Source organism: Schistocerca nitens, chromosome 4 (assembly GCF_023898315.1).
Source record: "Schistocerca nitens isolate TAMUIC-IGC-003100 chromosome 4, iqSchNite1.1, whole genome shotgun sequence".
Lineage (NCBI taxonomy): Eukaryota > Metazoa > Arthropoda > Insecta > Orthoptera > Acrididae > Schistocerca > Schistocerca nitens.
In genome coordinates, this window is record NC_064617.1 from 662,063,227 (window position 1) to 662,069,226 (window position 6,000).

The 6,000-nt window shown below is 39.8% G+C and overlaps 1 protein-coding gene across 1 annotated transcript in view; it reads right to left on the bottom strand.

Annotated features, from left to right (window-relative positions):
- LOC126251674 (ATP-binding cassette sub-family G member 1) overlaps window positions 1-5,149 on the bottom strand; it is an 862,342-nt gene extending 857,193 nt beyond the window's left edge. Inside the window, exon 1 of the mRNA XM_049952253.1 lies at window positions 5,120-5,149. The gene's annotated coding sequence lies outside the window, so the exon portion shown is untranslated. The remainder of the gene's footprint in view (window positions 1-5,119) is intronic.
- Between the last annotated feature and the right edge of the window lie 851 nt (window positions 5,150-6,000).

Here is a 6,000-nt window from a genome sequence, read left to right on the forward strand (position 1 = left end):
CGAAGATGTGCCATTCTCACATGTCTCTGTATCGTTCTTTCATTTAGAGGCGTTAATCCCAACTCATCTCTAGTCTCTGTATTTCGCTTTCGATCTTTCCTTGTACATCGTGCTACTTGGCTGAGAAATCTTGTTACGTGTGAAATTTAAAATTTTCCAGGCGAATTAATTGTTCGAAGAGATTTCGGGATTGAAGCCGGTCGTCGTAAACTTCATTCCAGGGCATATCAACTGGACACCAGCTGGTCATTTTCGGGTGAGTCATAGAAGGCTGACGAAGAATAGAAAACTAAAATGTAAAATCATGTTATACTTTTACATTTTATATTTTTATTCCTGTGGCATTTCCGTTTGACGAGAGCAATTTTGCTCAGACGCTTTTAACTATGGTGTGATTACATGTATTTCATGTAATTTGTTATTCTGGTGAAGATTGTTATAGTGCAGTCTAAATCGTGGCCAACTGACAAAAATTCTGTACAACCGATGTGGCTGTATATACATCCTATAATTAAATAGGTTACGGTTGCTGAATCAGAGCCAATAAAAATGTTTAAAATTTCTCTGACGAAGACGTTCTCCTTTCCGCCTTATATAGCGCGCTGATAGTATTGCCACTCACACGTCAGTCACACACAGGTGACAGAAAGACCACACCGCCTGAGGTTGGCGCCTTCTCTGGTGGAACTGCAGGGATTACCTGTCTTTGGCGTTGCCGCTCGTCGCAGTTATTGGAGTACTATGTCGCCTTCGCCTGGAGCAAATCTCGGAGATGTCGAGATTCGACGCGTTATCTAGCTGGTAGGCGCTGCCGAGATTCATTAGATTTTCCGTGATGCGTATTTCTACGGAATCTTTTACAACAGAGTCCCAAATAGATGCTGCTGTGGCCAAAATTAATGTTTTGTCATAATCTATTGAATTTCCATTGAAGATACAATGTTCCGCAACTGCAGACTTGCTGAGTTGCAGGAGGTGAGTGCAACGATTATGTCCTGTGCAACGATCTCCCACTATGCGTGTTGTTTGTCCTATATAGGCCATACCACACTGGCAAGGTATTTTGTTAATTCCCGCCTCCCGCAATAACAAATTATCCTTCACTGATCCCAGCAGGTCCGAAATCTTAGGTGGTAGACGGAAAACCACTTTCACCTAAAAGAGGGGAGGGAGTGTCACGGACATGATACTGGATTTGGGATGGACATCATTAGAAGAAAGGCATTTCTTATTGCGGCGGGATCTTCTCATGAAATTTCAGTCACCAATTTTCTACTCCGAATTTGACAATATATGTCGCTTCTTAAGAAATAGGCGTCACCATCTACTGAGTTTTCGTATCCGCATGTGTTCTACTAATATTGTGAATTATGAAAATATCCCCACCAATTAAATGTTCAAATTTCATGCCTGCAGCGGTGGTCGTTCAGTGCATGCTACGATATTTCAACTGGGCATCTGTCAGTCATCCTCAGGTGAGCCATCGATTACTCACCTGAGGATGACTGGCAGGTGCCCTGTTGAAATATCTTGGGATGTATTGAGCGGCAACCAGCCAAAAGCCCGAAATTTGTTTGCGCTGGTATTACACAGCATCATGTCTAATACGAGGAAGTTAGCGAACTTTATCTGTGTTTTCTCTAGTTATTTATTGAATTACACTATCGGCGATTTATTAGAATACACGAGGTACTCTGTCGCCACTCCCTCCATAAGCCACAAAAATATTCGTTACATTTAAGTAGTAACCACTTCTGCGATTTTGGGGACATTCGGTACTGCATTATAGATCAAAATTTGGTTGCTGGAGGGAGAAAGTTGCTATCTAATTTTTCAATAGAGGGTAAATATCACTGAACTTTAGGATGAAATGGAAATAAAGTTAATGGGTCGAATTTGTTGTTAAAACATAACGCACCATGTCACACCGTTATCTTGGTAATAAAACATTTTCAGAATGAGATTTTCACTCTGCAGCGGAGTGTGCGCTGATATGAAACTTCCTGGCAGATTAAAACTGTGTGCCGGACCGAGACTCGAACTCGGGACTTTTGCGGGCAAGTTTTCTACCAACTGAGCTATGCGAGCACGACTTTACTTCTGCCAGTACCTCGTCTCCTACCTTCCAAACTTTACAGAAGCTCTCCTGCGAACCTTGCAGAACTAGCACTGCTGAAAGAAAGGATATTGCGGAGACATGGCTTAGCCACAGCCTGGGGGATGTTTCCAGAATGAGATTTTCACTCTGCAGCGGAGTGTGCGCTGATATGAAACTTCCTGGCAGATTAAAACTGTGGCAAAAGCCCCGAGTTCGAGTCTCGGTCCGGCACACAGTTTTAATCTGCCAGGAAGTTTAATAAACCATTTGATTTGAAAAAGAAATCTGGTAAAATTATCTCTAACATAAATCGTTTGATGTGAGTAAACAAGCTAAAAGTTAAAGTAACTAATTTTTTAAGTAAAAAAAAGGTCGATTCATTTACTCTGTAGGAATGTTAGTGTATCGAGGTTGATCGTAATTACATCAACGCAGTCAAGAAACTTAATGCATCTAGAGGCCCTTGAAAGAAAGACACGTTTCTGTCATGCAAATTATTCAATTTTTGTTTTGATTGGTTCGTCCAAATCATTAAATGCAAGACTATGAACGTAGAGGCAATACATTCTGTCCTCTTATCAACAACAAACTCTTATTTCAGTGTACTAAGATTGTGTATCACGCTTACATTAGCTATATTACTTTTTTCAGTTAAGTCGAGGGAAAAAGAAGACATATAGACGTTGCAGAAGCACTGTGACCCCGAGGATATGGAGAAGGCAGTGATGGATGTAAGCTTCATTGGTGACTTTTGTACCACGATAATTTAAAGCAGTATCAGGGGGAAGGAGATGGGGTTTTTGAAGGCCTCAAAAGAATAGAAAATTCAAGAAGTACTCCGTTTTGGTTAGCTAGCTGCCCCGAGCCCGATGTTCTGCCTGTATGCTCCACTAGATTAGGGCTTAAGCCACTTTTCTCTGTGGAGTTAGGGAAGGAAATAGTGCGTTACCTAGTTCAAACGGAATCTATGTCTTATGTTCTCACTATAAAGAATGTTTGTTCGTTGTCATACCAATCAGTGGTGCAGAATAAAATGTCATTCTTTTTGAAAGGTTGAAAAAGCAGGCCAAGATTGGTTTAACTCTTTCATGAAGAGGCATCCACGATTATGTATCCATAAACCTGAAGGTACTTCTGTTTGAAGAGCAAAGAGGCTTGGAGGAAAGGAAATAATGTCTTCGACATTCTGGAAGATGAGTTAAAAAAATAATCGTGCCAATCGCGTCGACGAAACTGGTTTGACAGCCGTACAAAGTAAGATTCCTCATCTTATTGATCTGGAAGACAAAAGACAGATAGGATCTCTAATACCAGCAGAAAAGGAGTCACTTGTGACTGCCATTACCTGTGTGAGTGCTGCAGGTGGTTTTATTCCTTCCCTTGGAATTTTCACTGGAGAAAACATGAACGAGCAACTGCTAAAGGATAATCCTTCAGGAACTAGTGCTTCATGCCACCGATCTGGATGGATCCAGAGTAGCGCGTTAACTAAATGGTTTCAACATTTTATCGCTACCAATGCATCAAAGAAATCACTCCTGCTTGTACTTAACGGCCATTCTTCCCACAAGGCGCAAAATAAACGATATACAGTTAGCCAGAGATAAATACGTCACCACTGCTTGCTTGCCACCTCACAACTCGTATAAAATGTAGCCTTTGGATCGAACGTTCATGTACCGACCGAAATCTTACTACAGTGAGGACGTAAGATCTTTTTTGAGGCATAGTGCATGTCCTTTGAGTGTATTTGAGATGACTGAACTCTTTGGTCGAGTCTACCTGAACGTTCAACTTTGTGACATTGCTGCAAATGGTTTCACCGTGGGGGAGGGATTTTTCCTGTTAATTGGAAATTTTTCGGCAATAATGATTTTATTACTGACTCTCTGTTGATCCTGAGTACTCTCAACCATCACAGGAGAAAGACCTCTCTGAAGATCGTTAAAGTTCCAAGGACCTGGACCAACTGTTACATAGACAGTAAAGAGCACTGATTTTGTACCTGTCCCCAGGAGTTCAACAGATGTAGATTTAGAACCCCTTCTTCAGACAGCAATGAACCACTTGTTGAGAGTTCAGTAGATTTACGTAGTTATTTCCTTCCTTTCAATATTTCACCACCGCCTAAAATAATATCCACTAGGGGATGAACACTGGGAACAACTGCCATATTTTTTCAATCACCTAACAAAGACTAACTTGAAGCTAAGTTTAAAGCAAAGCTAGGTCTCAAAAACTGTAAGCAACAGCTCATTAACAGGAAACGAAAGAAAAAAATGCGGCAAGAGTGGTTTTGGTAGCACAAGTAAAGGCAAAAGACACAAGAGAGCCTCATATTAGTGAAAAAATCGAAATCAAATGAGAAATTAAAGTTGGTTCTGAAGGAAGATTTCAGCGAAATCTTTTCAAACAGACAGGGTTGGACTTTGTATCATTTTTTGTGCTAAATGATAATGACGAAAGTTTCTGGTGTGTGATGGAAAGATTTCGGATGACGGGAGAGGAGAAATTTTGGTTTGGTGCATGGTTTTTGAAATGTGAACCAGCCTTGACTCACTGAGGATGAAAAAGAATATTAAATTTATGACTTCTGCAAACAGATAAACGTAAAAGGAATCGCCTTAATTACGTAACAAATGTCAGTTTTACAATTTGGTTTCTAGAGTAAGTAGGTGTATCAGATTTGTTACTGAGTTGAAATATTTTTTTCTATTACCAATATGTAATTCATTTACGGATTTAAGTCACACATAGTCTTAGAATTGCTCTTCGTATGCAAAAAAAATATTTTTTCTCAAGTTTACACGATCACGTAAATTTTAAGCCCTTATTCCGTATTGTCCAAGCGCAACTTTTAAAAATAAATTCCTTTTCAATGGAAAATTTTATGCATTTTATTACGTGGAATATAAGCACTTCTTGATAAATATTTAAAGTTATTGATAATCTGTGTTTAAGAGCTAAGAACGAGCTGAATTTGGAGATACAATAACAACAGTAAAGTGTATCCTATAATACCTGAAGCTCCCATAAGTTAGCCTCCAAGTGGCACGTAGCACGGCAGTCCACAGAGCCAGTACGCGTAGCTATCTTCTGGAATACCTGAGCTCAGGTATCGCAGATTTGCACTCTGTAAACATTGGGAAGAAGTTTCGAAATAATCTCTGAGCTCTGATTATCAGGGAACATAATGATAAGGTTAGTGGGAAGATTTCGGGTAACTGTTCTTATCTCAAGATACATTATCTGAAAATCATATACATGAAAGCCTTCCGACAACTTTTGTTATATCTGCGAAATATAAGAGCGACGACATTTGACAACTAACCAGGTTTATGGAAAGGTTATCCAGCAAAGATATTATTAGGCGACACAGAATCTTCAATACGCTTTGCGTTGAGTAGTGGAGGCATGCCCACTCTGGCGAAAATTACACGCTGTTATTTATGCCTTGTTTCAGTGGAAGAGGCATTTTAATTGGCATCTGCAATCCGTGTTACATTGTGTACAGCTTCCAGATCAAACCCAGTTCCCTGGATAATTTGACACAAGCAAGCAGAAAAGAATGAAATTATATTTTCGTTCTGTCTCTTGAAAGGATATTCTGTCTGCGAATCACAAAAAAGAAAATTATGGTTGTGCTCTATGTAATGAGGGTGCCTGCTGGAAGTACATAAGCTTCATTGATGGGTAGGCTTTTGTACCATGAAAATTAAATCAATATTACACTGAGGTGACTTAATACAGCTGTCAGAAAGTTGAAGTATTACATTTTAGCCAGCTGTTCTACGAATTACTCTTTATAGTTTTCGGTCGTCGCGACTCCCATCACAGGAAGTCCGTCAACAAACATGAAGTATGGGCAGTACACATAATATCAAGTAAGTTGTTTGACAAAT